The sequence below is a fragment of the Phragmites australis genome, chromosome 24 (assembly GCF_958298935.1).
Source record: "Phragmites australis chromosome 24, lpPhrAust1.1, whole genome shotgun sequence".
Classification (NCBI taxonomy): domain Eukaryota; kingdom Viridiplantae; phylum Streptophyta; class Magnoliopsida; order Poales; family Poaceae; genus Phragmites; species Phragmites australis.
The window spans coordinates 2,199,510-2,207,890 of NC_084944.1; positions in this window are offsets into that span (position 1 = coordinate 2,199,510).

The following is an 8,381-nucleotide window of genomic DNA, read 5'->3' on the forward strand; positions in this document are numbered from 1 at the left end:
AATATATAAAGCCTACGATGGGGTATCGGTGGATTTATGTCATACTGAGATGGAGTCGACAACAAGACTATGTAGCTACTCCTGGGTGATCAGTGATCTGGACATCCTTAGCGTCAATCCCGTGGAGTGGGATCCATGGTGTATGGCACGAGTGACTGAAATTGCGACTAGAGGACTTATCGCATTTTCTTGTTTGCGTGACTCAAACTTATGGATGACCAAATGCTTCTTGTTGTATATTAACAATGTGAAAGTATATATTCTCCTGAGCGTATATAGAGGCAGTTCGGATACCGATATGTGGTGCCAGTACCTTCCCCACGAGACACCAGACGGGCGTACGAGTAAGTGCATTATTATAGATAGCATTAGTAGCTTAGGCGATCTATAAGTTCTAACTACTTATGTCATGTATAGGAGGAGAGGAGGCATATAGGACTGGGCATCCGTGAATACCGAGTACATACAGAGGTGGACGGAGTTAGCCACAGTAGATGTCGTTGTTCCTGCTAGATAATACGACGATGCCGCGTACTGTGAGTACCTTTTGTGGTACCGTTCGCACACGCGTGCTACCTTAGCAAACTTATAGAGCCGGTCCCAAACTCTTCCCCGAGGATCATGCCTGCCTTATTCATGTTGTGGTAGGTGATGCGGTACTTCTAACAATTTTTATTAGTTAAACCTCCGTATTACTGACATGATCCTCATCTTATACATACTGAAGAGACATACGAGATGCATACACAGACGAAGCAAGCTTATAGGGAATAAGCGGGTCATCAACGCGGATGGATTGAAATCCTCTCGGGACTACATAAGGACGAAAGGGTCCCATTTGTTGTCCCCTATACGTGGTCTAGGTGGTTGTGTCCCGAGTTGGAAGGGGTATGACCTACCAGTCATGGACCCGTCTCGTACCTACCACAGTAAGCGCTCGTCCAGTGCCCATGAGGAACCCATTCAGGTACAGTCGCGAGAGGCACCTTTGGCTGCAGAGCATCATGTGTCACGTTCCCGTACTGTGGCCGAGAAGTGCACGCATGCTCTTGAGCTCGAGCAGTATAGGTTTACTACCCCTACAGTGGACACAGACTCTTCATACTATGATGACACCTCCTCCTGCAGCATCAACTTATTACGAGGACGTCATTGACTGCACGCAGCAGATGCCTGACTGAAGCAGCACGCATGATTTTAACTGGGCTGCTGCAATGCAAGCCACTAGCTTCAGCGAGCTCCTCACCGGACAGTACCCCCAATATCCTGATGCACTTAGGTATTCACAGTGGTACCAGCAGGTTGAGCCTTCGGCACCCTGGACTCCATCGGAGCGCGTGCTAGAGACGTCCACACTTACGCATGAGGATCCTTCATCATGGTACATGCATGACCGAGTTAGCGGGTCTGGATACATGTTCGATAGGGGTCCCACATGACAGGACGATGATGATGACGAGTAAGGGTACACGTGGCAGGGACCAGTGCAGCCCGCTGGGATAAGGGCTACACACCCGTCAGACGCTTACACTCAAGGGGATTATGTGCGGTGTCATCATCGTTGAATAGCCAGTGCAGTTGTTTGGTGCACTTGTACTTGTTCATGACACATGTATTATTCACTATATTATCGTAGTGATCTCTATTATATCTTATTCACTGTATTATTAATGTAAGTACTTTTAAATTATTTAATATTTGTCAAATAATTATGGCACATAACTATTTACTAGTTATTTATTAAGCATTGTTACATATTAATTATGATATTTAATACTTATTTAATGTTTATTAAATAATAAGGAATTCGTGCTTTGATGCAGAATCAGAATGTTGCAATTAAAGATTAATAAATTTATGGCGGGATTTTCTAGTATATGCTTTTCATGGACACCTACAACGATCGATATAACACTTAATGCCTTCTTATAAGTTGTGCGTAAAGGGAAGAATGATCTCTTCAAAGAGAACAATCTAATCCAAGCAATGTCCAAATTGTATATAAGATCATTCTGTTCTGCGTTAACCGTTCTGCTCCAATATATAACCATCAACGACCTTAGGACCCTCTTACACGAGTGGCGTCAAAGATATCTCAGGGTGTGTGAATTAATCGACCATCCTTTTATGCTAGATTTCTCTATAAGACAAAGAATGATAGTGATGTTGTCTGACCAGTACGCATCCCACATTCATATTTATCATTTTTTATTTGGTCACCCTACTTATCTTTTTTCTATTGATTCGAATGCTCATCTTTTGCGTTAGGCATTCTTGAAAGACGTAGAGTTGATCAACAAAGACATCTCAAATTTTTTGGTGATATATATATATATATTATTCGGTGGGGGTGTGATACCTAGTTCGCGTAGAAGACAACGAATATCATCGAACCTAAGGGGTACAGGGGAGCCCTCTATTATTCAACCAAAAAACGACGACGACGACGATGTTGATGATTTAATGCCACCAATGTCTCGGCGTTCCAGTAGTAGTACAGAATAAAATTTAAGGAATACTACGAGAGGACGTTCACGTATCACATCGAGATGACGTATAACCAACAAAGAAATAGGGAGCGCTCCTACCTTGATAGCTCAAGATGACGATGATGATGATTTCATACCACACCGACCCCTCCCTCTAAGGCCTCTATCTCCCGATAACACTGATGATTCTAAAGATGATGGTGGATTTACATGTATCCATCATTATAACTTCCCATCGCAACCTCAAAAATGACAAACATCTTTACCTGATAGCATTGATTAGCACAACTCGCATTGTTCTGCTAATTTGCATCGTCACTTTCTACCGCCATCTTGAGATAATCTAAGTATTCGATAGCTATACACTATGCATATGATGGTATTGCTTGTGTCTTAAGCAATCTTTTACTATCTCTTTCTCCTTTAACATCAATTTTGGGCAAAGGCACGATCACAACGTGATACAATTGGATCGTGAGACGGGGAGCAGGCCCCGTATTCGATATATAATGTGCCGAATATGGTATTATTATCCGTATTTGACATGACATGTGTTGAATACAGGGTATCGGGCATTATGAGTATTCGACACACAATGTGCCAAATACACTTGAGGTTCTATGTATTCAGCATACCGTGTGCCGAATACTATTTGTTCTATATATTTTTTGGCACATCATGTGTTGAATACCCTTGCTATATTTATAAATATAATATGATGTTGTATATATTTTTAAATATAATCTGATATGTTGTGTATTTTTGGATTTTCCCCGTAGCCCGACGGATACATGTACTCTACCACCTTGTGCGTCCAGTTGCGGCGATGCTATTTTTGCGCCCATCGTCCGTTTGTATCGCCGCGCCGTCGTTGGCTGAGTGGCTGGTTGATCTGTAAGCCTAATAATTGGACAACGGCCCATCTTTGATGATTATGGTTGAAATCTCAAGTTACATGGCAGCCGGGCCACGGGAAAGGTTGGAACATGCCCATGCCCATGCCCATTGGACAGGACTTTGTGGTCGCCAATGTGCCTGTGGGCAAAAAATAAGACCGGCCTGTCAGCAGGGCAACAGATGCATGAAAAGCGTAGAACTGACTTGATACTTTATAAACGCAAGCTGCATCTGATGCTGAGAAGTTGGTAGCAAGGCAAGGGAAAGAACATATCCGGGACTTGCAGTAGAACACACCAACTAATCGATAGCTATGTATGTAGTATATGAGATGTCAAGGATTTTTATTTTTTCTCTCTGAATTATAGCGCATGATATGCTCTAAATCTATTATATTATTATTTAAATGTTAAATGGAGCCATCATATTCGCTCTCATGAGATTACTATATTAATCGAAAAAAAGATTTAAACCATTCATTATTATGAAAATCTAACGGTATAAATTAAACCAAAGAATCCATATTACATACGATCTAAACCACTTAAGGCCATGATATTACCACATTGTCTATTCTTCCTATTTTATACATTTCGTAACTAAATGACACTGCTCTCATAAAAAAACTAAAAAGACTAATTTTTAATCAAACATTATCGTGATAAAATATTATAACGAAACTAGACATGCTATTAACATGGATCACATTATAGTTAAAGTACATTCACATGTGTCGCCAAGAGTTTAACAAATAGTTCTGGTCGTCACACAGGCAGTCAGAATCAAGAATCTCAAGCATGCATGACTCGAACTCTCCCCTGCGTCTGCATCTGTGCATCTCTGTTTCTCAGTAGTTTCACTTGTTGAATGCTTTCTTTTTTCGAAACAAATCAGACAAAGGAGCTATCGATTATATTGATAAAGCAGAAGGCACCGATTAGGCAAAACAATGGCTCCAAAAGAGGTTAAGCGATGAAACAACAATTACAACAACAAAGACAAAACAACAACAACAACGATGCTCACAACAGATAAAAAAAACGCAACAAGAACGACGACTATCAACAATGGCCGGTTAGATGAAAGCCCCAACATGTCGTCGAGCCACCGTGCCCCGCAGGGCAATCACCACCGCAACCATCGGACACCGACCGCCATCAACAAAGCACCAACTGACCACCATATCACCAGATCGCCGAGCACCGGAAGAGCCGTCGCTGCAACACCAAGCCGCCACCAGCCCCAACACATCTCGACTTGCGCTCGTGGTTGTCGAAACCCTAGCCATGACCGAGCGAAGAGGAAGCCATCGCGAAGTTGACCACATTGCACCGAGCAGGCCGCCATTGTGCAGGACACGTCACAACAGCGCTGCTGCAACACCACAAATACCCACTGACCGAAGCAACGCACCATATCCGGTCGCCTTCGAGGCCGTCTCAATCATCGCCTCGATCATAATGCGTGGGTGGCGCCCCACACCCACTGTCAGACACCACACTTCGGATCCAGTTTGCCTTGCCACAGGGGGTGTGTAGCCCCAGCCTGCAACCCGTGTAGATCCTCCCTCCGCCGAGCCACAACCAAAATCATGGCTACACCACGCAGACAAATGCCCAGATGCTGCCAGCAACACTGACCTGGCTCCTTGGTGGCCACCAACCTCGAAAGTCCTTTGCAACACATCCACCACACCGCTGAAACACGCACACATCTTTCAGATCCGGCTGTTGCCGAGCAGAATCGTCGTTGGGCCGCCCACCGCGCCAGGGTGGTAGTGGACTATGTCGGCACGGTTTGCGACCACGACGGAGCAGCGGCTGACCTCTCGACGATGCACAGTGGTGCTCTCGCAGCGCCCATCCAGCTGAACCTCCACTACAGAGCTGCCAGACACCGGCCTTGCCCAGGCCACCAACACTCTCCGCACCGCACCAGCCATGGACACCAACCGTGTCGTCCATGTCCTCGCAATGCCATCAACGTGGCAGCCTCTAGATGGATCCAGTTGACGGGTGCAAGATCTGCTGCTCGTCTTTTTTTGTCAGTCGCCACTAGCCAGATCTGTCGCCCGTTGTTGCCTACCGCCCTACTTGGACTGGATCCGTCAACCATGACTGCCTGCTGGCCGCCACCTACCAGATCTGCCACCTACGGCCTGCTCCAGTACCGAGCGTGGCCGCTGCTCCTCATCATCGAGCGTCCAAACAGTATTCTAATTAATCATTAAGTCAATCATTTTCTTAATCATGATTTCAACGATTAATCATAATATCGCTCTGGTAGTCCCGATACGTGCTTTGTGCCTAATATCGGAACATTTGTCTTTCCAACATGAAACATCACAACAAAGCTTAAGAAAGAGAGAATAATTAACATTATATTACAAGTTCTTAAGTATGCACCAAGTTAATATAATTTACAGCAAAACTGAGCTAGGAGGAGACTAAAATCTGCTCAACTCCTAACTAATAAAAGAAACTATGCACCAGAAATAAAAGCTAAAGACAACAAAAGGTGGGTGAAGCCATATGCCCTTAGGCTTCACCCCGAACGCGTGACCTCTAAAAGTAGGATGCACTACTCATTCCCACCACTCACATCGACAGACGTGAAGTAGCAAAAAATTAACTCATCCTCACTTACAAAACCTGTAGAGCAGCTAAGTACGAATGTACTCGTAAGACTTAATCCATAATAGGTACTTATAAATAGCCTGACTCCAAGGATGATGTATTGGGACGTTAACAAAAATACGGCCACATGGTTAAGTAAGTAAATTCATATGCGAAAGCAAATTTGATATAACCATGTGTGAGCATCTGTATTTGATCAAAAATAACAAACTAGTTTATAAACATTAACTGAACATAATGTTAAAGGAACTATAGTACTAACATCTATAATGAACCATCTCAACCATACCAAACCACATTCGTAACTCTACGACTGCTACAAATGGACAAAAGCATGCGAATGATCGAGAGCATGGTATTTCAAAATATTTTTACAACCTACAGTGGTACTTCTTTACCTACACGACTTGAGGATCATATGGCTTGCATGACCACACATGTCTATACAAGGGGTACTCATGTTAACCTTTTCTAATAAACCTCGACCGTTTGATCATACACCGATATGTGCGGGGGGTCATCCAGAACTGCTTTCGGAGCAAATTAGATACCCCAATTGACTTCATACCCGACACCATCGACCCGCATGTCAAAAAGTCATAATTGCAAAGGTAACCGGTTTATTGTTCCCATATACAACATGTAGTAAGCACAGAAAGTACTAAAGCCAACTGCAACAACAATCGATGCTTAAACGATGCAAGCGGTCTACGATGTCCAGATCCCTCTCCTAACCTACCTAGTGGAACTCCTTATCCGAGCAGGACAAACACCCCTAACACTATCCACATTTTGCCTTATCCACCCCACTCATCCAATCGACACCATCAACCCATCATTATGATCATTATGCAAGTAGTCAAAGTCTATGCTCGCGAATGATGAAATATTTCACCGCTCGACTTCTACCGAGGACCTAAGCACTTACTAAGCATCGCGAATAATATTTTTATTTTAGACAACATCATATTGAACTTAGGCTACAAGAATACGGATCAACGATTATTCAAGATAGGAGAATTAGTGCATCAACATAGGTACTACCCATCATAAACTCAACATCGACTCAAAATCATGCATAACATACATAAAACGTAATTTATCACATATGACACACATGATCCAAATTAATAGGAGAAACCTTACCGCTTAGGTGTTTGCCTATGCTACCCACGCAACACTCACAAAACTCCGGCAGACTGGCGTCGTCTTCAACCACTATCGTGACATGCTCTGGTTCTTCGTTCATTAAAGAAGAATAGGTGTAATGATGAGCATTAATGAAATGCACAATGCATGCTATAATATGCATAACAACAAGCTAAAGGTGTAAGACATACTGAGGAATAATAAAACTTACTATCTAAACAACACCAAAAAAGTAAAAGAATGTCGGAGACTTCGGGTTAAACTCGAAGTATCCAGGTTCCGAAACCTCTGGGTGAACCTCCGGGTGAGGGCTCTCTGTTAGCCATTTTTTAAATAACCCGAAACCTCCTGGTGAGTCCGGATACTTTGGATTGGGTTAGACATTACAAGCGAGGCTCCGAGTGGGGCTCTCAGCTATTTACCTGGACCCTCTGGGTCGAGTCCGGATACTCCAAATTGGGTCGGACACTCCGGATTGATCCGGACTATCCAGGTTCTGGCCGAGTTAAGTTCTAAAGTGTTTTTCCCGACCAATTCTACTCGCATGCTAAATCTATTCCACCAAAATATGGATATACACTATACAAAGGGTTCTAGACTCGAATTTCACCTAAAACACCATAGTTCTCGAGGATAATTTAATAGGGTTTCTCTAGGTTTACCCGGAGTATTCAGATCAATCCGGATTATTCGGGTTATCTAGAGAGGCTGCTTGAAGGGGAAATCTCGATCAATTTGATTTGCAAGCTTCTCCAAACCAAAGGGAAACATGCTTGAGAGCGTTTATAGAGTCTAGAACTTACTCACCAACCTAGCAACATGATTTCTAACTCAAATCCTTATTTTAGCTCAAAAGTTCAAGAACTCAAGAATTTTGCAACCGAAGCTTTAAACTCGGGATTCATCCAACCAAAACGTGCATCTGTGCCATGGGAGCGTAGGAGACTCACCCAAGATACTTTACCGAGATTGGGGATCGTCAGTTGAAGAAGGAAAAACTCAGAAAGAGGAAGAACATCAGTGCTCCTTGTGTTCAACTAAGAATGCTAAAAGACATCAAAACCGGCTCGAATCGTTTGGAAAAACGAAACTGAATTGGATAGATGGGTAGCTTATGAGCTCGTGATCACGTGATTACTATATATATACCTCGATTCCTTCTCTTGAGGTGGAATTTTGAGGGAGAATGAGAGAGAGCTTGAGAGGAAGG